Raw genomic sequence first — 26403 nt, forward strand, 5'->3', positions numbered from 1 at the left:
ATCAATTATCTGAAGAGAGAAGATTTAATACAAAGAACTGTTAGCAAGGTAGTAAGTTGTTTACTAGGCAATTGAAAGGGTAAAGAGGAATTCTAAAGCATTACAAGTAGGAACTGTATGAAGCTGTTATACCCTGTGTTAGCCTACCTCAGGGTAGATACTAAGACAGGATTGAACCTGCAAGGATTTTATTAGGGGAAATTCCTGTATAAAGGAAACCCAGAGGGAGCAGGGAAGGCTGACATGCAGGTATCTCCTGGGTGACAAAGAAAAACCCATAAAATCTGAGGAAGTTCCTGCAAAGCTATAGGAAAGTTATTGAGCCAAAGAGGCTGGTCAGAGGAGTCCTAAGTCTCCCAGGAATCTGCCCCAATGTTCTGGCATGCTCAGTTAGTATGGTCAATTAAGTTTAGGTTTGCCAGATAAAATATAGGACATTCAGTTATATTTGAATTTCAGATAAACAATGAATAAAATTTTAGTATAAGTATATCCCAAATATTGCATTGGACATACTTATATTAAAAAATTATTTGTTGGGCTTCCCTGGTGGTGCAGGGGTTGAGAGTCCGCCTGCCGATGCAGGGGACACGGGTTCATGCTCCGGTCCAGGAAGATCCCACATGCCGCGGAGCGGCTGGGCCCGTGAGCCATGGCCGCTGAGCCTGTGCGTCCGGAGCCTGTGCTCCGCAACGGGAGAGGCCACAACAGTGAGAGGCCCATGTGCCGCAAAAAAAAAAAAAAAAAAAAAAAAAAAAAATTGTTTGTTGTTCAGATTTAACTGGCATCCATCCTATATTTTTATTTGTGAAATCTCTCAATCCTGATTATACTCCCTATAGCTGAAGGTCTGTGAGGGGCATTCTCATGGCTGCCACACACTGTTGGGGCTAGGAGAAGAAAGACTGGAATTATTAAAACTTCAAAACTTAAAAGAAGATCTTGAGAAGGTGAAACTCAGACATCTAAGGAAAGGGTCCCCACTATCCGGGTGGGGATAAAACTGGTCCTACAGCTGGATTCATCTGCTACTTGGGAAGGAACTGCTGCTTTAGGGTTGAAGAAGTGTTGCTGGACAGGACCCCAAGCTGACTGGAAGCCAACCAGAAGCAAAGAGACAACAGGAAGAAGCAAGTCCCATCTTCCTCCTCCAGCCTTGTAGTCTCTCTCCACACCCACCCGTCACTTGCAGAGCCTCGCATGGAGCCACTGGCAAAGCAGAAATGCAGAGCAGGGTATCAAAGACTGGGTTTGGAATTTAAAGTAAAAATTTAGTAACTGGCACAAATGCAGATTACCAAAGATCACACCCAGTTAATGAAACGCTGGGGAATGATTGGCTATTGGCCCTACATGATTTCAGCATGACTCCCGACTTTACAAATTTCATGGATTAATGGTGATGAGGTTTGGGACATGCTATTCCAAAGTATGGCACCTTGGCATATTGAATATTTTAAGCTGAAGGAATTTGAAAAACAGAGGTGTTGGAAGGATTCTCTGACGTTCTACTTGAAGGTCAGGTCGTAAGACCCTCATGTGAGAGGTGCCCTCTCCGTACCCAGAGGAAAAGAGCATCCTTATCTCCAAAGACGGAGGGACACTGGGAGGAATCTGAGCAAACAGGCTTTGCTAAGTGTCCCCCAGTTTACCACCCATAGCTTATACCCTTTGTCCTATCACATTTTTCCATTACTTTCCACTCTTTATCAAACCTAGTACAAAAATGTTCAGGTTTAACCTGTTCTTCAGGTCTTCATTTCCTTATGAAGGCTCCTGTGTCACGTAAGACTTATATTAAGTAAATTTGTACACTCTTTTCTTATTAATCTGTCTTTTGTTGCAAAGTCCCAGCCAAGAACCTAGAAGGGTAGAAGGAAAAAGATATTATTCCTCCCCTGTGTTGTACAGCAGAAAGATGCTGGTCACCAATTCCCATCCACCCTTTCAGGCAGATTACATTAATAGCCAACATGACTAGAGATGGATTTGCCTTTGCTTTTAAAATTCTCTTCTTAAAAAAACAAATGAGTTAGGATCTCAAGTCCATAATGAAGATTATGGCAGAGGGATACGAGAGGATCCACAGTCTTGCGTTATGTACAAAATATTAACACATCCAAAAGACTCCGGTAAACCTAATCACCAAGGAAAACAGGTTCACTATCCCCAGGTTGCCAGTGGACTCTAATCCCTTAGAAAATGGAAGACCTTATGAGGTATTATATAACATTAAGGAAGAGGATATGTCATACTTGTATAGGCCCTATGGTTTATAAAACATTCTCCCAGACATTATCTTGTTTTGAGCCCTGTATAGAACCACACATGGGGTTGGGGAGCTGATGACTGACCTCAATCCAGAATATAATGAATAATCTTTGAAAGTTTTGAAGTGAAAATGTGATATAGTCAGGTCTGTGCCTTTAGAAGAGAATCTTGCCAGAGGGCAAAAGATGAGGATTTATCAGCAGTTCACTCAAGCGGTAATGAGCGCCTAAAATCATGTAGTCCCTTGGAGCTATCACCAATCCAAAACTAAAGTATGTTTCTCCAAGACAAAAAAGGATTTTAAAGGAGATAAAAGATGTAAAATATTTAATGAGTAATAGGGATGTCATATCTAGTTTTTAGTTTTCTTAACTTTTTGGCATTTCTGCTCCATTCGCATCCACACATTCACATGCAAATAATGCATATCAACCTTTCAGATGTTAACAGACGGAAAGAAAAGTAGGAGCATTATGAGTGGGATTTATGTGATTCAAATGAATGAGAATAAAATGTAAATAGCTGGAAAAAAGAATTCTCTGATTGTACAATAATTGTTATTTTCGTTTCAAGGGTTTCAAAAATAGAACAGTATCCTCTGCTAATCGCTTCCTATATTAGTTATCTTTTATTGCATAACAAATTTCCCCAAAACTTAGTAGCTTAAAACAACAATAAACATTTATTATCTCTGGCAGTTTCTGTGGGTCAGGAATTCTGGAGCAGCTACGCTGGGTAGTTCTGGCTTGGGGTCTCTCAGGAGGCTAGAGTCAAGATATTATTGTAGCTGAGGCTGCAGTTATCTGAAGCCTTGATGGGGCTAGAGGATGCCCTTTTAAGATGGCTCACACATGTCACTTGGTTTTGGGGGGCGGTCTTCTCCTCATAAACCTCTCCAAGGGATGCTCCAGTGTTCTCATGACATGGCAGCTGGCTTCCCCCCAAACAAGTGATCCAAGAGAGTGGCAGCCAGGCGGAAGCAATCGTTTTTAATGTCCTAGCCTTGGACACCACATAGCATCACTTCTGCCACATTCTATTCATCAGAAGCAGTTCACTAAGTCTTGCTCACATTCAAAGGGAGGGGAAGTTTCCACCTTTTGAAAGGAGGTGTGTTAAAGATTTTTGAACATATTTTAAAAACACCACACTTCTTTAACGTAAAACAGGTTTTGGTATTTTGTGCTCCAAATAAAATTCCCAATTCATTGAACAGCTTCACAAAATCAAGTGACCTGGGGATTGATGTCTCAGTTCTTCGGTCAGCAACAGCTTGTCAGTTTGCTCTGAGATGTCTAAGAGTTGTGTGGTGATAGATGAGGAAAGTGTAACTTTGTAATCCAAAGAGGGGAAGAAAAGAACCCTAAAAGACCAAACCACTGTAGTTTCATCATTTGAATTATTTTCCTTGAAATTCTATTGAAAGGCCAATTTTTGAAATTCAAGCTTCAATGTCAGAGGGATGAAAAAGCCCTAAATTGTTCCTAGGAATATAAGCTGTAAGTGATGGAATTCCAACAATTTGATACTTATTAGGAGTCAGGAAGAATGGGGATGTAAACTTCAGTCCATTGCAATTTAGCTAACTGGAAAAGAAAAGAACCCTCAAAATTTTGAGAATGCTGTCTGGGAGAAGAATCAGAAATCAATACCCTAATGACTTTGGTTGCTTCTTATCTTCATTGATGCGGCAGTTAAACTTGCAGCCTTGACTTGCTTTGCTACTGCTACTGCTTTCCCTTTTGGAACGTCTGCAACTGTAGCTATTAGACCTACAAATAAGTAACCCTTACCTTCTGCCCCTTGGTTTGATTCTTGGCTTGTCAGAATTTCTTTGCACCTGAGCTGAAATCAGGAGTTAACTTCAGAAAACAAATCCCAGGAAGTAAGGCACATCCAGCTAAAAAGTAAAGTAATACTTTGCCTAGAACAGCAATATTAACAAGGACTTTTTCAAACTGGTATCACTTCCTTCCCTCAGGAGCGAGGGGAAACATAAAATCCAATGGCTATTTCCTTCTTAAGAGAAAGAAGAGAAACTGTGCCGTGTGATTATGGTGTTGGGAGAGGGGGGATTTAGAGTCTTTGGGACCATAAAAGGAAGAATAAAATGAATTTACAGAGACTGAAAAGCAATCAAGAAAACCGAATGTCTACCTGTAAATCATAGGACCTGACGGCAAAAGCACTATGGTGTTTGGTGTAAAATTGTAGGAGCGAGGCATGCAATTGGGAAACTGAATACTAAGAGTTTAAGAGCTAGTGAGTGTTAGGGGATCCCAGAGGCATCCCTTCCTACTTGGCCCCTACACCTGAGTTTTTTCTAGAAGATAAAGAGTATTGCTCTAAGTCAAATTAATCTCCTACCTCCCCAAACCAGACTGATTTATAACTTTACACCATCTGCGGGTGCTAGTGGTGTGATTCTCTCCTGTACTAATTAATGGCTCACAAAGGGCTTTGTATACAGCAAGCAAACAATAACTTCAAGGACCTAATCATGAATTTTTGCCAGTTTCCACTATGAGGAAATTAAGGTTTCATCTTGATTTAAACCAGTGTCCTTCTGCTTGTCCCCAAGCCCTCAGGGATCTGCCTTCTCACTTGTAGGAAGTTCAGTTCTCTCCCTTTTTCATTGAATCCCTACCCCTACTACCGCATTTCTATTGGATACTTCAAGAGAAACTTTAAAGTCTGGGCCTCTAAGCACAACTTTTAGAAAAGGTCCTTTTACCTGTAACTTCAGTTAAGAAAGCCTTTTCTTTGTCAGGTCCTTTCACACTAGAAGGGAAGTTTGACAGCATTGTAAAAGAGTGAGAAATCCAGTGTGGAAAGAAGAGAACCTTTAAAAAAAAAAAGAAAAGAAAAAAGAAATGTTAGCTTTCGGAATCACTGTTTCACAGTGCAGTGCAATAACCACAAAAATCGAGAGTCTTGCCTTACACACCTAGATTTACTGCTGAATTATGTATGACCTTGCGAAAGTCACTTAATTTTCTGTCTTAGTTTCCTTATCTCTCAAGTGAGAAACCTGGACCAATTACTATAAAGTAGAATTCTAAAGTGACATGATTGTGTATCAACATCCCTCAAAAATTACTGACCACGTGATATTTGCCACTATCCTTAGGGCCTAACACACGACGTCTATGCCTGGACATGACCGCTTCTAAAAGCACTGTGAACACCGTTCCAAAAGATACTTGAGACGTAAGCAGACCATTGCCGGGCCAGCTGCATCATGGTTGGTTGCCTAGCTTCATAATACATTTGGTTCGGCATCCGCGGGTTCCTCATCTGCATAAGGAGGGCCAACTGTACTGCACCATTTTGTATAAGAGACTCATGCATTCTCGGATTTTGGTACCTGCGGGGGGTGGGGGAGGGGGGGTAGTCCTGGAACCAGTCCCCTTGGTTATAACCACTCTCCCCCTCCTAGACCTATCACTTCTTTCCCTTTCTACTTCCCTCAATGTTTCTCCACCCCAGATTCCTAATAGCTTTCCAGGGCTTGAAGTCACAGAGAGAATCACCAGTATCTTCTGAGCCATCCCAGGTAGTGTCACCTGTGGGCTCTGCCTATTATTAGATACTGGGGGTAGCAAAATACCTTATATTTTAAAAGTAAGAATCATCTGGTGGGAGAGATAGAGATTGTTTTTGGATTTAGTTAGTCCCTTTTGCTTCTCAAAATAAACATCTTTGTGCTCAGTTAAAAAGCTTTCCAAGATGTTCACAAGAGAAGGAAATTCTCGCCAAAAACTTAAGCCCAGACAGACAGGGATACTGAAATTTTGCTGTCTGTGGGAGCACGTGGCCAGGCAAAACTGGCGTAGAAACAGTCATCTGTGCTTAAATGATGGCAGTGTAGACTTCTGGTGCTCAGAAGCTATGTTCAGGGGACCCAGGCAGAGTGTATGGGGTCCAGCAACTCCATCAGCGGTTCCCATTGTTACAGTTCACAGCACACTCTTGTCTATTTACAGAACTTACAACTCGGCAAACCTTGGTCCTTATGGATGGAGGGGTAAAGAGAGACACTTCTCTCACTCTTCTCACAGTTTTAGTTCTGCTTCCAATTCTGAGCAGTTGCAAAATGCTTCAGAAGATTCAGGCCCAAGAGCCCCATCTGCAATTTTACAGTGTTGTGACCTTGGACGAGACGCTTTAACCATCTCTGAGCTGCAACTTTCTCATCCATGAAATGGTGATAATGCCTATTCTACTTTCTTTACAAGAATGTTGTGAAGATCAGATAAAATAACAAATGAAAACACTTTGTGCAGGAAAAGGCGCTGTGTAAACACAAGCTATTTTTAATTATCAGGTGTCTCCTCTTCTCTGCGCTCTCCTTTACCTCATCTGTTTCTGTGTCCTTTAAGCATCTTCATAGTCTTTTCTTAGTCCAAGATTCTCACTATCGTTAGTTCTCAGCTTCTTAAACATGGATGGCCTCATTACCAACCAGGCACACCTGCATCTACAGGTCTATCTAGCTCCCCATTCAGAGACAAATCTACAACATTTAGTAGAACCTCATTCATTTCAGCAGTCATATATGGAGCACTTAATGACTCAGTATCCCACATTAGGGTTAGCAAATTGAATGGGCAGGGCAGGTGCAGCCCGCAAGGAACACACCATCAGATCCTCGCATCTCAGACCAGTCAAATAGATTAATCAGGTCTGTATAAGCTTCAGCTGAATCTTCTCTCTCTGGCCTCTACTCCTTTTTTTTTTTTTAATACTTCTATATTGGAGTATAATTGCTTTGGTGAGGGAGGGGGAAGCTGGCCTCTACTCCTTGAAGTTCAGATCTATCTGGACCATTTGGGCCAAAATTTGAACTTTGAAGTCCTTCAAACCTGTTCTTTTAGAGAAAGCAGGTAACGTTATTCAAGTCTCCTTGGAATTATTTTGCACATCCCTTTGTTGACTGACCTCCTATCTCCCTCTTTTATTCCTCATTCAATATCCAATTCAATGCTGAGGTTCTGCCCAGTGTGGGGTTCCATATTGGGCAATGAGAACTGATTCCACTTGTATCCACATAGCTTAACTACTAGGACTGACAACTAAGACCACCCGTGGCAACGTGACTTACTATTTGTTCTAGGAAATTCTTGCTCAGGAAGATAAACTTGTAGAGCAGTAAATAATTTCATTGTTTGTATCGGGAAATTCCCCAAAACCAATTTTTTGAACAATAATCACTCATTGGAGCAAACAACACCATTCTCAGGACAATAGATTAATTACCTGGGCAAATGGTTCTCTTACCAAATGACTTTATTTATCCAGACTTGCCTTAAGACCCTCTCTTAGCTGTGTCCATCAATCCCAAACTACCATTTCATAAACTTTTCCCAGTCTTAACCTGAGACCCACTTTAAAAGACCCACACCCCATCCCTATACACTTCTGCCTCTGACCTCTCCCTCTGAGGTATTCCTAAGACTCTGTCCAACTTGTCCTTTCCCTCCTTGCAACAGGTTTAACAAACTTAGCCACGCTTGATCAACAGATCATTCTGGGGGCTCCTTGGGGAGTTTGCAGTTGACAACTTCATGCACCAATCAGCAAAGCAAGAGAAACAGAGGGGAAAAAAAAATTTTTTTTAAATCTTACATCTGCCATTTCTTTAAAAAAAAAGACTTCTATAGTCATCATCATGTGAAAACTCAGAATTTTGTTGGATCTTCTTATTCTTATTACATGATTTGGAATCGCTTTTAATTTGAATTACCCTTGAGGTAGTACACCACGATGGTTTTATTGCTTGGAGCTTCTAGCGGGTGCCATTCGGTCTTGGATGGCTCTAAAGATCTTTCTGTCACAAAACTCTCTGTTCTATCCATTGTATTTCCACTATATGTTGGAAAATGAGTCGCTAGTTGTGTTCATACTAAAGTAATTGACTAATATTTGAGGGACTTAACTGAAAATCTTGACAGGGGCTATATTAAAGCTAGTTCATCGTTCACACTAAGCAAAATGGCTTGTAATCTGGCTGTCTTCACCAGTTTGAGACCTGGAAGCTTATCAATAACGTCACACATGGAAATGAGCACTTGTGGCACTTGTTTAAATTCATGAAATAGCAGTCATATCGAGAGAGGAGCTTGGTGAGTCAGAAGCCAATCTTACAGTTCAGTTTGATGTCTGCCAAATGTAGCCTATTCTGAGTTTATAAACTGAGAAAGCTGAAACCAATATAGTAATCATAATAGTTATCATGATCCATGATGCCATGGCTCCTGATATCATGATAATACAGTCTACATATTTTTGTAAAACACTTTAGGTTTCAAAAGGAAGGATTTAAATTCAATAGCTGTCTTTTGTTGACTTCAAAAGGCTTATAATCCTCCTTATAAGTATTCATCCCACGGTAAATTGAGTCTTATTTTTTCCCTTGTGTATACCTTTTATTTAGGATTAGTTCAGAAAATCTAAATGTTGTAATATTTTAAATTAGAGTATTTTGCATGTAGAAATTTCCTAAGCAGGTGAGCTGAGGAAACTAACATTTATTGAGTACTTGTGTACCCAGCAGAGACCAAGATGCTTTCAAATACATTACATTGATTTTGACAAGACCTCTGTGAGGTAGGTAATAATCACCCTATTTTAAAGCTGGTGAAGCAAAAGCTCAGTATTTAAGTAGTTTATTAAAGATCTTGTGAGTAAGTGGTAGAGTCAGGTTGATTTCAAAGCCTAATCTCGTTTTAATATCTCATTGTGGTACCTTACCACAGTATCATAGACATTAAGTTCTAACCTTTTTTTTTTTTTTTTTTTGCGGTACGCGGGCCTCTCACTGCTGTGGCCTCTCCCGTTGCGGAGCACAGGCTGCAGACGCGCAGGCTCAGCGGCCATGGCTCACGGGCCCAGCCGCTCCGTGGCATGTGGGATCTTCCCGCACCGGGGCACGAACCCGCGTCTCCTGCATCGGCCGGCGGACTCTCAACCACCGCGCCACCAGGGAAGCCCAGTTCTAACCATTTTGAGTTGTGGTTGTCTTCCAGTTCTAGCATTAATAAGCACTAGTGACTGATACCATTTTCAAAGAATATATAAGGGTTTTTTAAAAGCAGGAACCAAAGCTCAAATAATACCTTTATATACTGACGTGCTAATCGAGATCCAGAATCTTACTTAAGTGAACAAATTGTTATCCTAAGATGAAACTGAACCAAACTCTATTCATGAATTTGCTAATTTGTCTTCTGTATTTGAGAACTCTCTGTTGCTGATATATACATATCCATCTTAATGTATTTTTAAATATTTCATCTATGGACATATTATATGTGTTCTTTATCCTACCAAAAAGTTACTTTTCTAATCTTGAAATTCTATTACATTTTATAAAATGATCAAATGGCAAAACATTATTTTTCAAAAATCCACTTGATTAACAACAGTTCATATAACAGGAAACGGTAGCATCTTTATTTAAAAGAAGAAACATCTTCACTACTATATTCAGTACATCTGCTTTTTCTTAAACTAAAGAGTCAGGATAGTTAAGAGATGAAGTTGCATTGGACTATTTCTCTTTTTTAAATGTAATTTAACAAGTTCTCTGAGTAATCAGAAGGGATTCTCTTCTACTGCTTATTTTCTTCTTATGCTTTTTTACTCTTGGTCTGTTTTCTATCCCATTTCATTTTTACCCCTTCTTAGTTTTAAGGACACATATCACACCCTGAAAATGCTGCTTGCGCATCTCTATTCTGTTTATAACTAGGGTAATGTCAATGGCATTTTGATATTTCACAGCAGCAGTCATGACCAGACCTTCCCCTCCTTATTTTTCCTTTTTCCTTTCTACCTCTTACTCTTTATTTCTCTTAAGCCTGAATGATAGAGCACCTATATGAAATCGAAAGAAAGCCGATTTTTATTTTTTTATTTTTTTGCGGTACGCGGGCCTCTCACTGTTGTGACCTCTCCTGTTGCGGAGCACAGGCTCCGGACGCCTAGGCTCAGCGGTCATGGCTCACGGGCCCAGCCGCTCCGCGGCACGTGGGATCCTCCCGGACCGGGCCACGACCCCGTGTCCCCAGCATCGACAGGCGGACTCTCAACCACTGCGCCACCAGGGAAGCCCGAAAGCTGATTTTTAAAAAGGGATGGCCATAGCTTTGAGGAACAAACCAAATACATACTCTGACTGCTCCCCAAGTAGCAAGCTGGCAGGAATCCTGGAATGTGAAGCCACTGAGAGGAGTTCCTGACGGGCCTGACTACTTGAGAGAGGTTATAGGGAGTGTGGAACACCTGACCTTTCTTGAAATGAGGAATGCCTTTTGGGGATTCTGCACACAAAACAAATAAAGGCTCACCAATCACCTGTGAGTTTGCATTCTACGTTCAGAGTAAGGCAGCCATCTCTTGGTTATTCTTTGGTAGATTTCTTCTACTGTGGCAAAAAGCCTGAACTGATGACCTTTCAGATGTGTATTTAAAATGCTGTTTCTGAAAGAGTAAAATAATGTAACTGCTGTCTTCAACTCAGGCATAGCATAAAAGCAAAGAAATAACCCACGGGCTTCTTCGATTACACACTGGCACTTCAGCCTTTCTTTTGTCTTTCACTTCCATATTCTTACCCTGTAAACTTTAAAAGTCACAACAGTAAAAGTGATAAGTGGCTTAAAGGAAAGTCAAGCTCTCAATGAGAGAAATATATGAATGATCAAAACCCTGAATTACTACTAGTAGTAGTACTTTGTGGAACTTTTAGAAAAATTTTACAGTACTATCAAAATTATCCATTCATTTGTCAACCAGTATTTATTGAAAACCTACTATGTGCCAGGAACTCTTGGATGATACAGCAATGTACAAGACAGGCAAGGCTCCTGATCTCGTGTAGCTCATATTCTAGAACAGTGGGGATGCAGAGGGAGGGGGCAGACAATAAACAAGTAAATAATAAATGAACAGAATATTTTCAGATGATATAGACAATGAAGCAAGGTGATGTAATAGAGAATGACTCTGGAGTGTGACTATTTTAGATTGGGTCACATAGGTTGCAGTGTCTCTGTAAAGAGAAAATAGGGCAGAATTTCTTAGACTTTGTGGAGAACTTTAAAACCTATCTATTCTTCCTTACCTTCCAGGTAAGGTATTTTCCTTACCTCATAGAGGAGAAAACATATATCCTGGAAATTCATCTGTACTTATGGATGAGAAAACTAAGATTAATAGAGGTTAAAGTCTTGTTGTCACAAACAGGTGGTACACAGCTATCTCACACAGTGCCTGAGCAGGTAGAGTCCTGCAGGCCATGGCTTGGCCATCACATCACACAGCTCCTTTGTGCTTATTAGAATACAGTGCCCTCTTCTCAGGGCAAACGTCCTTATGCAATGCACAACCTACACAAATGTACATGACGCTCCTGTTCATGAAGCTGGCATATCTTGGAACCAGAAGGTGACCCCCTTGTTTCTCTCACTGCGTAGAAGGACAAGTCATCTAGGAGTAGCCAGGGTTTCCTTATGGAGCATGCAGGTGACTGATATCCCTTAGTTTTGTAAGTTAGGATGCATAAGTACTCATTTTCTGGGGGAAGGATATGACAAAAATTGGGGGGACCTGTCAAAGACAGGCAGGTCTTAACCCGTGGTGAGCAGAGCTTTTTGCTGAAAGGGCTAAGGAAATCAGCCTTAAAGAATTTTCCTAGGGAAGGAACTGACCTTGCTTAACTAAAATTTTAAATCAAAGAAACCTATTAGTATGGACCAGTGTCCTAGCTAAGGCTCAGCATCAGACAGAAGCGATAGCATACCTGGTATAATGTTGGCTTGAGTGGTAAGAAATGTGGAACCAGAGAGTACTGAAGTAGAAGAGAGAAAAGAAGTCAGTGGTATGGATCCATAAGGTGGCAGATCTACATTATATCTGATAAGATTAGGTTCATGTGCAAGTAAGAGAGACTCCACATACAGGCATACCTTGTTTTGTTGTGCTTTGCCTTATTGCGCTTCACAGATAATTGTGTTTTTGTTGTTTGTTTGCTTTTTGACAAATTGAAGTTTTGTGGCAACCCTGCATTGTGAGGTAATGGTTAGCATTTTTCAGCAATAAAGTAGTTTTAAATTAAGGTATGTACGTTGTTTATTTTAGACATAATGCTATCGCACACTTAGTAGACTACAGTATAAACAACATTTATGTGCACTGGCAAACCAAAAAATTCTTGTGACTTGCTTTATTGCTATACTCACTTCGTGGCAGTGGTCTAGAACTGAACCTGCAATATCTCCGAGGTATGCTTGTAGTGGTTTAAACCAGATAGCTTATTTCTCTCATAAAAAAGGAAGTCTGAAGGTGGATAGTCAGGGACCCAGGCTGCTTCTAGCTTTTTGGTCTGCCATATTTAAAACTTTTATTCCCAACGTAACAACAGGGCTCAAGATCATATCCATATTCTCAGCAGCACTAAGGGGAAAGAGACAAAGAAGCTGCATGGCCTCCAGGAAGTTCTACTTGTCACTTCTACTTACATTGCATTGGCCAGAATGCAGTCATGTGTTCAATGTGCAAGGGAGTCTGGGAAATGTAGTCTGTTAGCTGAGTGGCCACGTGCTCAGCTAAAATCAGTTCTGCTTTTAAAAAAGAAGTGGAAAAAACAAACAAACAAACAAAAAAAGAAGTGGAGAATTGTTTTTGGAAGGCAGCCATTAGTCTCTGCCATGCCATTCAGACCAAGTCTCCTGTGTCAGATCTGGGGATAGGCAGTGTCAACATATGAGAACTGAAAGAGCTGGTCCTTAAGAGTTGTAATATTTGGGGGCTGAGTCTAGCACTTACTAGCCATGGGACCTTGAGCAATTGACTCTTTTAGCCTGAGATTCTTTACCTATTGGGAGAAAGAAGGCAATATCTAAGATACAGGGTTTCCTGATGATTAAAAGGTAATATTGATAAAAAGTAAATCATCTAACAGTACCTGGCATGTGAGAGGCACTTAGTAAATATGATTTTCCTTTCTTTTATCTGTTGTTAATAGTTTCCCCAGCTCTGCCTACTGCAGCTCCTTTTTTTATTTTGACTTTTTTTTTTTTTTTTTTAAAGAGGGTCTTGAGATGAGCCTGTTTATCCCAAGCTCTCCCTGTCCCCTTCTCCACCAACTCTAAACTATGTGCTCAGGGAGAGCTGCTTATGCCTCAAAATTCCTACACCTATGGGGCTGGCTGAAAGGTCATTGCTGACATGACCCGGAAAAATGCCCCTTTTAGGGTGGGACAGCCAAAGGACTGGTAAATTGCAAGGCTGCCACGCAGTGATGGTCACAACCTTGATTGTACAGGTTGTGTCCAGCACAGAGCACTTGGCCCAGTGCTCTGGGAGGATCTGACATCTGACCTGATATCCTCTTGCCTCAGCTGGGAAAAGGAGGCTCTTTCCTAAAGGGTCTACTCTGAAGGAGCAATTCAGAGGGCCCTATTTTCTGAATCCCACCAAGGAATCGTCCTTGCAGTCATTGTCTCCTACCATTCCCCCACCCCCACTCCCACTCCCCCTCCCCATTAGAGCAGGTATAAACTTCAGCCATTCCCCTTGCTTCAGTGCCCTGGCCACCTTCCCTACTACATACACCATCAAAAAACACAGGCTTCTATCTTCTTGTTTAATGTGGACCTTTCCCTGCTGCCTCCATTACCTATGAGTCATGAGTATGCATAGTAGTCACTTGGCTCCAACTTTTTTTCTTTGAAAAAGGAAAAGGCAAAAACTTTGTGGCTTAAAAGTAGAAGTGTCAAGATGGTGTTACAATTATAGCACCAAAGTCTGGAGAAATGCCTCAGACATGGAAAGCATTAAAATATAGAAAGCTGGTTTTCTAAAATAGTTTTATGGCACGGATTTAAATGGTTTGGATTTTTCCCATTTTCTTTTTAGGTTTATTTTAAAGTTGATTTTATTTTTTTCTCCTCCTTTGATTGTAATCAGTCATCTAAAAGACAACTAGGGGAGAACCCTTGGGAGCAGTAGTTTTTAAATGATGATGAGATATCAAAGTGACTTTAGGAGGGAAAAAAAAAAAAAAGAAATTACAAGTACACTGACCCAGAAAGTAGCTACATGCATGCCAGGAGGTATAAAACTCCAGAGCTTAGGTTCAAGGCCATTTCCCATTGCTTACAGGCTTGAAAACAACAAAGAAGAAAACTCCACAGCCCCCAAACAACAGCAAAATATAAAAAACTGTCACCCAAAGTCTTTCTTTCCAGAGGGAAAATGTGAAGGATATTTCTTAGTTAACTGGGTAAGCAAAAGTGACTGTTCTTTGTAGGTATCTCCTGCCTTTTAAGGGCAATATCTCTAAACCAGTCTCTTCATGAAGATATTTTGTCTTCAGCAAAAGTGTGTAGCAAGTCATATATTATTTCTAGTTTTTAATGTTTTTAGAGCTAATTCTTTTGAGCTACCAGTGATGTTGGGTCTCCTGCTCTAGATGATGCTAATGTTAAGAGTCACATAACCCTGAGTCCTGCAACACTTGGAAGACTACCTGGGTGGGCACTTTGTCAGTGTCTGTAGCTTCATGAAAAGCCTGTGATATTTTACTCTCTTGTTCTATCATCTTCACGTTATATTAATGAATGCCACCCAACAATGAAAGAGTAACATTTTCTGAACTAGAGAAAGGAAAAATAAGGTAAGATTCTAATATTGCTAGCCATTTCTTTTGGCTACATATCAACACCTGCCACATATGCCGTAGCATTCCCCATTTCATATAAATGCAGCCTGAGAAAGTGCTCGTTTTTGTCCCACGCCTACGCTGCAAAAAGATAAAAGTCAAAATTTTAGTTTAAAGTTCATTTTTTTAAGTTTATGTAACCAACTTGTAAGAGTTAGTATCATAACTAGAGATAATTCAAGTAAAAATGTCTAGTTACAGTATACTGGAAAAAAGAATAGCAGACAGATCAATGTAGAATGCAGCCTCAGTGACAAATGACTCTGAGCAGAAGTGTCAGGCAGTTCACAAAGCATAAAGCAAGCTGTAAACGGCACAGGCAGAGGGCAGTCTTAATATGCATGTTGTTGTTTGAAAGGCCTGCAGGGCATCAATCATTTCCGTTACAACACCGATACATAATATAGAAAACCTCTGTGATAACACCTAACAGAAAAGAAAACTGACATGTGTGTATAAACAGAAAGATTTCAAAGACACCCCAAAATCTACTAGTTGGGTGGTATGGTATTAGGTCTAAAAGGAAAGATCATAGGCCACAGATATCATCTATTCATTCATTCATTTAGCAAAGATCTATCGAGTATCTACTAAGTACCAGGCACTAGTATGTCCTGGGACCACAAAGATAAAGAAAGTATGGTCCCTGCACTATAAATCTCAGTTTTTATTAAAACAAATGCCATCTACATATACTCAACAGATACACGTTCACATGTGCACCAAAAGATAGCATGAGAATTTCATAACAGCTCAATTTGTAATTCCCCAAGCTGGAAATAACCCAAATGCCCATCCACAAGAGAATGGGTAAACTACGGGGTATTCATACAACGAAAAACTACTCAGCAAAGATAATAACAGCACCTGCAACAATACGGATGAATTTACAAAGAATGTTGAGCAAAAGAAGGTAGATACAAAAAAAGCTATGCTGCATGATTCCATTTATATAAACTTTAAAACAGACAAAAAATAAAATGTGGCGAAAGAGCACAGAATAGGTCTTACAGTGGGGTTACAGCAGTTGAACCTGGTGGTGAACAAGGGGGCTACTGGGTAATGTTTCGTTTTCTGATCTGGGGGGTGGGTGCAGAGGTGCAATCACTTTGTGAAAATATTTTGATCCATACACTTACATGCATATCCACACTTTTTTATTAAAACGTACAGTGAAAAATATATGCCAGATGTTTTAAAGGCTATATCTTAATATATGTCAATTGTTGGTAGGGTTTTGATTCTAGAATCTATTCTTGGCATCTCTATGACTTGCCTCAGTTTTCCCATGCTGGGCCTCTGTTCAAAAGAGAATGAGCATTTGGAGGTATATTACTGGAGATGTCATTAAAGACCTTTAAAAAATTACTGCTTTTCTTCCAGTTTTGAAAAAAATTAACCACATTTTGGTTCACTCATAGTTTAACAGCTACTCTAAAATGTTTAGAATTCTGCTGAAAATTTACCCTAAAAGCAATTTAGTGTACAAAAACTTGGCTAATATTTCTTTAAATAAAGTTCAGATCTTAAATAGTTATTTGATATCTTCCTTCTGCATATTAAAAACCTATGAAGAGGGCTTTGTCAGGATTTTAGATTCTGAAAGAGATCTGTTTTGGGCATAAGAAAGTCACACCCTGCCAACCACTGGCTAGCAGCTTTTCCTTATATGGGCAGAGGCCCTAGATGAACCCAAAATTTGTCATCGAACAAGGTTAACTTCTCATCTGGTGCTGGGGAGAGCACCGTAATTCATATCTTCCCAGGGCTAGGACCTTGAGTTGACAAGTTTTGTCCACTTTAACTAGTAAAGCTCAAAATTTCCACAGGGCCTGTTCACCTAAGTCCATGAGTGTGTTCTCGGAATGAAATGTACTTTCCTGGGCATTCTGGAGGTATAAGAACTCCTTCCATTTCATCCAAGTGGCCCAACTTGGGGACTCACACAGGGTTTAATTTATAAATGGTATTTCGTAAACCACAGAATTCAAGAGCTAGTAAAGGTTGTGTTACAAAACAGCGAAAAAGCAGGAAATAGTCCTTCAAAAATAGTTGAATTACGACAAAATAACAATGCTGAAATAAGCCTAACCTGAATCATGGCTGCACCTGTCCTTTAGGTGCTACAACATTGTTTGCTTTAAAATAGGATGAACAATTCTCAGCTGTAAATCACAAGGAACAGGTTGACTGACAGCAGCATCATATCCCCCTGCAAGTGTCCCAAAGATCCATTAAAAATATGGTTAATTATGGAAATTTTCAAACATACACAAAAGTAGACAGAAGAGCATAGCGAACCCCCATGTATTAATTACACAGTTTCAACAAAAATTAACAGTTTATCAATCCTGTTTCATCTATCCCCTCCCGACATACTTTTCTTCTTTCCCTCCTTTCTTTCTTTCCTTCCTTTTGTTGAAAAGTTTTAAATAAAGTCTCAGATATCATGTCATTTCCCTTGTAAATACTTTAATAAACAACTCTAGCAAAACGTAAAAAAAAAATAGCTACCATACCATTATCATACCTAACAAAATTATGAATAATTTCTTAATATCTAATGCTCAGGCCATCTTCAGATTTCCCCAGCTGTCTTAAAGATGTATTTCCCAGTTGGTTTGTTTGAATTAGGATCCCAAAATTGTCCACACAATGTGTTTGTTTGTTATGGTTCTTAAGTCTCTTTTATTCTACAAGGGCCTCCCCCCTTCCCATTTCCCTCACCTTTTTCTTCTTATGCATCAATATTTTATAGAAGCTGGCTCATTTTTTCTGTAGGATGTCCCCCATTCTGTTTTTGGCTGTTTCCTCTGGTTGTTTAACTTGTTCTTCTACCCCCTATAATTGGTAGTTAAGCCTAGAGGTTAACCTGATTAGATTCAGGTTCAATTTTTCTTCCTTTTTCTCTTTAGCAAGACACCCATTTTAAATCCTAATCTGCTCAATCTGCTATGGTTTATTTAATATACTCTTGGGCTCTGTATAATTTCCTTCTACATCTTACTTTGTTTTTAACTCCGATTTTATATGGTACTTTATTCTGTTAGTGGTCACTCAGCCACCTATCGGCAAAGCTGAGGATAGAACCTAAATCTTAGCAGTCCTCAGCCTGGACCCTTTCCATCACAGAATGCCCCTGGAAAGAGAAAAGCTCCCTTTCCCCATTTCTCACATCTGCGATAATCTTTCGAAACTAGAACCCTGCAGCAGTCCTGGAAGAAGTACAGTGCCACTCTTCCCAGGCAGGGTCTCACAAAACCCACAATAAAAACAATGCTTATGTTATTGTTTCAGCTGAAAATTTTCTTTACCATTCAGCAATTTCTTTTACAGTATTAAATAAAACTGAATGCTGGGCCAGAGGAAAGCAAATTTCTAGTAATTAACTACCATTCTTTTCTTTTTCCTCCTGTAAAATTTTCCAGATCAGCTTGTCTTTTCATTGTGACTGTCTTAATTATTGTAGCGCTCTCCCTAGTATTAAATTTTTTTTTTCAAAGCTGGCAAAATGTTGATAATTGCTGAAGTCAGAAAATAAGTAGTGGCGTTCACTATAACAATCTCTCTTTTAAAATAAAATAAAATAAGACTGGAGGGCCTCCCTGGTGGCACAGTGTTTAAGAATCCTCCTGCCAATGCAGGGGACACGGGTTTGATCCCTGGTCCGGGAAGATCCCACATACTGTGGAGCAACTAAGCCCGTGTGCGACAACTACTGAGCCTGTGCTCTAGAGCCCGCGAACCACAACTACTGAAGCCCACGTGCCTAGAGCCCATGCTCTGCAACAAAAGAAGCCACCACAATGAGAAGCCCGCATGCAGCAACGAAGACGCAATGCAGCCAAAAGTAAATAAATTTAAAAAAAAAAATAAGGAGACTGGAAAATTATTATTTTTTTCTCTTCTCATCATGCCTAAATTACGTGTCCAAAAGAGAGCAAAACTTTAAGCCAGGTTATTTGTCACATTGACTCAAAGGTTTTGGAAGTTGTCTTTTGACTTGATCACTAAAACAAGCTTGGGATTTTTCTGGTATAGAAAGGCCACTGCATTTGGTGCTATTTATTTCAACTGAAGTCAGTTATTGTGATTTTAGCCTTGCCTCTGTGGAAGACTATCTGTTATCAAAAGCTGCACTTTATGTTCAAAGACACCCAGTAATGGATATGAAGTCAGTGTTGTTCTAGATCGGGGGATTACTGCGTTGCTGCAGGGCCGAGGGAAGGAGATTACAAGACACCTGTCTGGGCCCTACATGGTTCTGCTGAAGTGAAGCCATAAAACTCATCAGGTGCAGTTTTTCAAATGAAAAGAAGGATGGCATTTTGCATGCAATTATGAACCTTTAAAGGCAAATAAATGAGCATTAGAGAAACATTATAACTTTTTTACTGAAACTAAAGATCCTTAAGACCACTGTAAGAAACTCTCCAACACCAGAGGGTTGGAAGAGATAAAAAGCAAGGAAATTTGTTTATATTTCAATAAACAACAGATATTTTAAGAATTAACTAAATTTTTCACTATATCTACAATTTCTGCAATATATGTTTTATTATTTCATTTGTTGCATTTAAAAAAAACACTTTAAATGAAAGGGACTCTGCAGGAGAGGAATCAAGAGAAATGGAAATATTTATTGTGTCCTGTCCTGCCTCAAAGGAGGAACTATAACAGGAAGGAAAAGTGGTTACAGCTGCAGAAAGAGGTCCTCTAGCCAAATCCCAAGGTGCTTTGGGAAGAGCAAAAGATATTAGCCTGGGATGAAAAAAGCAATGGAGAAGTGGGTAGGAAGCTTTAACCAGCCTGAGATCTGTTTCCTCAATAGGTGATGGATTTAGCTGGTGGTCCTCAATCTGGCTGCACATTAGAACCACCTGGGGACTTTTTTCCCCACATACCTGTGCTATGTGGGTATAACTAGGTTGAGCTGGGGCCTGGCATTTTAAATGCTCCCAGGTGTTTCTTGTGTGCTATCAGGGTTTAGAACCACTGAGTTAAGGTCTTTCTCACTTAGTATGTTTATTTTTGCAAGTTCAGCATCTGAAGATGTTTCTTCCTAGTTTATTATGTGCAATTACTATATCCTGCTGTTACATGAGTAATGATCCCTTAGTTCTGTGGGTCACGGTCTAGCAAGACTTCAAGTATAAGAAACTAAGAAAAAATATTAGCACACTCAAATGTTTAAAAGAAAAGATAAAGTGTACTTTTGAAAAATAGGTAAATACAATTAGAACTACTATACCCCATTTTAAGATAATATCTAAAATAAGCTTTAAAGAAATAAATACCCAGAACCAAACTAATCCCTAATTGTAACCAACTGATGTTTATCTCAGCTTGGTTATTTATAATCAGGCTTTAAAATGCTTCTTCCACTCTCTGAATCCTTATCTTAGAGATGGACCACCTTATATTGAACACTAGTGTAGTCTTGAATGACTGCTTTCATCCAAAAGAAGTTTCTACTTTTTGCAAAGAAAACTGAAATACTTGTCCTTTTCCCCATAGTTTTTATTTATTTATTTTAAATTTTATTTATTTATTTAATTTTTGGCTGTGTTGGGTCTTTGTTGCTGCACACGGGCTTTCTATTTGCCGTGAACAGGGGCTACTCTTCTTTGCGGTGCACGACTTCTCATTGTCATGGCTTCTCTTGTTGCAGAGCATGGGCTCTAGGCACACAGGCTTCAGTAGTTATGATACACAGCTCAGTAGTGGCTTGCGAGCTCTAGAGTACAGGCTCAGTAGTTGTGGCACACAGGCTTAGTTGCTCTGCGGCATGTGGGATCTTCCTGGACCAGGGCTCGAACCCGTGTTCCCTGCACTAGCAGGCGGATTCTTAACCATTGCGCCACCAGTGAAGTCCTCCCATACCTTTTTAATTTCCTTTTTAATGTCTTCTGAGAGTTAAAAACGTACTGCATTTTTTCCACCTTAACAGCCATAATACAAATTTATTTCTGATATATCTGCCATATAAAAGATTGCATTTATTTGCTATGAAACATACCATTTTAAAACAATGTTTAGTAAAAGAAATGGTAGAGTTTAAAAATTACCATTTTGCAACCATTATAGAAATAATTGATTCAGTCCAGAATCGTTAACGGATGCTAAAACCGTTGAATTCAACTTTGGCAGGGCATTTACTTAGTCTCAAAAGTACTTCCCCACAAATTACAATAACAAAAGGAAAAATGGTAACCTTGTAGTGAAGAAACATGGTGGACACTACCTTAACCAAGAGAATGCAGTAGAATGGACAAACTGATGTCACGTGTTGCCTAATGTGATGCATTGAGTAGGACACAACATCACTGTGTAGTATTCCTGCCAAAGATGTGTTGCCTAAAACTAATCATAAAAACGAATCAGACGAACTCCAATTGAGAGACTTACTATAATTGGCCTATACTCTTCAAAATTGTTCATGTCATGAAAGGCTGAACTGTCCCAGATTAAAAGTGACTACAGAACACAATATTTGAACTAAATGCATATCCTAGATTAGATTCTGGATAGAAAAGATAATTATTCTTTTCTATAAATGACAATAAGGAGACAGCTGGAGAAATTTTTATATGCATTCTATAGAACTGCATCAATGCTAAATTTTCTGAATATGATCATTGTACTGTAGCTATGAAATACAGAGTCATTGTTTTTATGAAATACATGCTAAAAATAGGGGTAGAGAATCATGATGTCTGGAGTATACTCTCTAATCTTTAATAGCTCATCCAAAGTAATAATAAAATTATAATAATTATATATACATATTTTAAGGGGGAGGGGAGAAAGACAATGTGGCAAACTTAACAATTGATGAACCCAGATGACAGATATACAGAAGCTCATTGAACCATATCTGTAAGTTTTTCATTTTTTTCAAAACAAAACATTTGGAAAACCCATATTAACAGAATACTCTATAACCTTGTAAAGAGACACAGGGCTTCCCTGGTGGCACAGTGGTTGGGAGTCCACCTGCCAATGCAGGGGACATGGGTTCGAAGGGTTCGAGCCCTGGACTCGGGGGATCCCATATGCTGCGGAGCAGCTAAGCCCGTGCACCCCAACTGCTGAGCCTGCGCTCTAGAGCCGGTGGGCCACAACTACTGAGCCCACGTGCCACAACTACTAAGGCCCGTGCGCCCAGAGCCCGTGCTCTGCAATGAGAGAAGCCACTGCAATGAGAAAAGCCACTTCAATGAGGGGCCCGCGCACCGTGATGAAGAGTGGCCCCCGCTCGCCACAGCTAGAGAGAGCCCGCATGCAGCAGCAAAGACCCAACGCTGCCAAAAATAAATAAATTAAATTTAAAAAAAAAGAGACAGACACAGCTTTGCAAAGTCTCTGGTATATTTTCTTTTTTTCTTCACCTTTTCCTTTTACCCGCTTTTGACTGCTTTAACGAATGCTTAATGGTTTGTGAAAAGGCAGTAAAGCTCTAGGTAAGTGTCTTCCTTAAAGGAAATCATTTGAAAATTGACAAATCCTTTTATAGTCCAATAACCATCTCCTAATTTATTGGTTTAATAAATTCAGGTGTTTTGGTAGTTAGGTTATTCTGTGCTTTTTATTGTAATAAAATATACATAAAATTTATCATTTTACCCATTTTTAAGAATATTCACATTGTTGTACAACCATCATCATTATCCATCTCCAGGACTCTTTCATCATCCCAAACTGATACACACATTAAACAATAGCTACTATTCACACATTTACATACCTTTATATATTCTGGATATTAATCCCTTATCAAATAGTGATTTGTAAATGTTTTTTCCCATTCTGTGGGTTCCCCTTTTATACTGTTTGATGCACAAAAGTTTTTAATTTTGATGAAGTCCAATTTATCTATCTTTCCTTTTGTTACCTGTGTGTTTGGTGTTATATCCAAGAAATCATTTCTATTCTGCTTCTTAAAGTGGTGAATAGCATAGATTTTTTTCTTTGCATTTTAGAACAGGAATGATCATCATAGTCGTTTTAATTTCTGGAATGTGAAACCCATACATTTCTGCCTCGGCAGAGTGTAACTTCAAAATGAAGTTACATTTCCTTTTTGTAACAAAATTATCACGGATCCGTTTGCTGAAATGTAGTCCTTTTAAGTCTTCCCACTGTTCTTTCTGGAAATTTCTCAGGGTATTCCCTCATCTACCCTAGAACAGTTGCTCAGTTTTGTTTTGTTTGTTCCTGTTCAAGACACTTTCTTTTGCCTGTGCTGCTAGTGACCCTTGTGAGATGTCCATTTTGCTCGGCACGGTTGTCCTCCAAGTGTATCCGCCACTGAGGTCTCCAACTTGCCCTCTGATCCAGAGAAACGAGGAACGTTTGCCTTCCCCTTTTCTTGATCCAGGTACCTTGAGCTTCTTGGCACAGATGCCTGTTTTGACTTCCCTGCCCCCAGGTGGGCACGGCATGTGGTCCTGCAGGTGGCAGAAAGGTAATGTGGTGGCCACGTGCTGAGTCTCAGGGTGGGAACCTGGAGTAGCGTTATGGGAAAAATTATTCAGACACCTACTAAAACAATAAGGAAGAGTTTAATCGGGATGGTTGCAATGGGTGTCAGGACTACGGCGAAAGGGGAGAGATATCAGGCTCAACTCTGGATACAGCAAGGACAGATTTATAGCCAAGTAGCAGAATGAGAGGGGTCGATGGATGGAAAATCACTAAAAGATAGGAAAATTACCATCAAAGTTAGGGAGATTTTGTTGAACTGACTTAAGAGCATTCTTACCGAAGGCAGGGTGATCAGCTGTTAAGGGTGGAGGTTGAGGAATCTGATCAGATATCAAGAGTGGGAGATTCTCTCTAAACTGACGTAGCAGGATTTTCCCTACAAGTGAGCTATGCAGGCCCAGGAAGGATGGGGACCAAGGCCAAGGCGAAGTCAAAAAGAGGGCTCAGAGGAGCCTGTCTAAAGTTTGGTCAAAGAGAGTTTTTGTCAGTCCCTCTTCTCATTCAAGGAAAGAAGACACATTCTTTCGTCCCTTAGACAATATAAGTCTATTGCTTATCAGTCCCTTTTTGTTCATTAAGGACTAACTGAACCATCTGTTGAGACTTGGTAGTAGGGCAGCCAGTTGAGAAGATTTCTAGATGTTGGGCTTGAAACATCCTAAGATGGTGGAATGAGGACAGAAGTGGTAATGATGAATTTCCTTGTTTGTAGTTTGAATGTCTCTGATAGACGTCCGTGTCCCAGTTGTGATTATTTCCTGAGGCAGAGCATGGAAGATGCAGGTTTTCCAGTGAAACTCCTGAGTGGCCCACACAGCAGCAGCTTCAGGCACAAAGGTTGCCCAATGTCCAGCTTGAGCTTGCAGGGCTTCTTTAGGCACAAGACAACCCAGAATCCTGGTAAGGATTAGGGCAGTCAGGTTCTAGTTCTTGGTGGCGCTAAGGCAGGAGAGTGGGAGAGAAGTTGGAAACATGAATTTGGAGAGTTGTAGCCAGATATTTGAGGAAACTAGAAAATTTTGTAAGGACTGACAAAACGTGGTGCAATACAGCAGGATCCAATTTAACTTACACATAGAGAGCAAAACCTCAGACAATGAATAGGATCAGAATCTGATAACCCACAGAGTGGGCTATAGTTTTCCTACAGTTTGTGAAGCATAACTATTTCCTATAGTTTATGAAACATGAAATTTCTCTGTATAGTCACCCTCCTTTTTGATTCTTGTTTACAAACTAAATCTGGTCTCATTAGATTTGGCCTGGTTATTTACATAAGTTTAGCAACAATGTAACTGACAACATAGGCTTTTTTAAAGTCTACTTTGCTGGAACTTTTTTTTTTTTTTTGCAGTACGCGGGCCTCTCACTGCTGTGGCCTCTCCCATTGCAGAGCACTGGCTCCAGACGCGCAGGCTCAGCGGCCATGGCTCACGGGCCCAGCCGCTCCACGGCATGTGGGATCTTCCCGGACCGGGGCACGAACCTGCATCCCCTGCATTGGCAGGCAGACTCTCAACCACTGTGCCACCAGGGAAGCCCTACTGGAACTTTGAATAAGGAATCTCAGAAGACTTTGAAAAAGCCTGTTGAAACTAGGAAGCCTAGCCAAAAACACACCGCCATATTTTACCTGCAATACCTATAGATTTGGGTGATTTCCTCTCTTCTTGAGGTCCCCAAAATATCCTAGGTTCCTGGGCCTGCAGGAAGTGACCTTCTTTACTGACCTGTAAGACCAGGAATCCTGTAAATTAGATACCAGGCTGTTTTTTTCAAGAAGGCTTTGTAAGCATTGGCTCCGTAAAGACAATCTTAGTTTTTTAAAACTATCTGGTTTTATCTGGTATCTGATATCTGATTCTAGGCATGTCATTCTTAAATATGACATTCTAGTCAAAGCTTGATTATATAACTAATTTTTCCAATTATGTTCTGTTACAAAAAGAACAGATTCTTATTGAATTTATGCAAATAATAATTTTGCCATGGATATACTCAATAAGAATTTCTTAATACTGGAGGAATCAGGCAGGTAGAAAAATATAAGTGTTCAATTTCTGTTTATAAACATATAATTACTAAATTGTTGTGGGTTATACATAGCTGAGGAGAAAAGGGAAGGGGGTACATTTTATCAGAACATAGAACATTAAAGCAGAGTTCCAAATAAAAAGCCATAATTATCCTTAATCAGATCATTCAATCCCATGTAATTAATTTTTCTTCTGCTTGATCTTGGGTTAACAGTTTTATGAACCTGTCAGCTTCTCAACTAGAGTTCTGGAAATTGTTACTCACTTCAGTGGTTTGGTCTCCGAGTTATTTAAGCAATGCCACCAAAAGCCTGTATCCCAGGGTACCTGTCGTATTCTTTTTTTTTTTTTCGGTACGCGGGCCTCTCACTGTTGTGGCCTCTCCTGTTGCGGAGCACAGGCTCCGGACGTGCAGGTCTAGCGGCCATGGCTCACAGGCCCAGCTGCTCCGCGGCATGTGGGATCTTCCCGGACCGGGGCACGAACCCGTGTCCCCTGCATCGGCAGGCGGACTCTCAACCACTGCACCACCAGGGAAGCCCCCTGTCATATTCTTTTCCATGAGTCTCTGAGTCCATATCTTTTTGTTGAAAATGAAGCACTCTGGCCCGAAGTTGATTGCAAACACTTTCAAGAAAGTGTCAGAGTAAAACAATAACTACTTGTGGATGACAAAAGACTTAAAATGACCATGGTTAAAGATCTGATGTGAGTTCATATGACTGGGGGAATTTGGTTATTTCTGTGGCATAAAAAATTAAATAATAATAACTGAAATTATGACATTATACTGGACATATCATGGACAGCAAGTGTACTGACAAATTTCTATAAACTTCACACAATTTCTAAAATATTTATATTAATGGTATTTACCCATAC

This window comes from Orcinus orca, chromosome 4 (genome assembly GCF_937001465.1).
Source record: "Orcinus orca chromosome 4, mOrcOrc1.1, whole genome shotgun sequence".
Lineage (NCBI taxonomy): Eukaryota > Metazoa > Chordata > Mammalia > Artiodactyla > Delphinidae > Orcinus > Orcinus orca.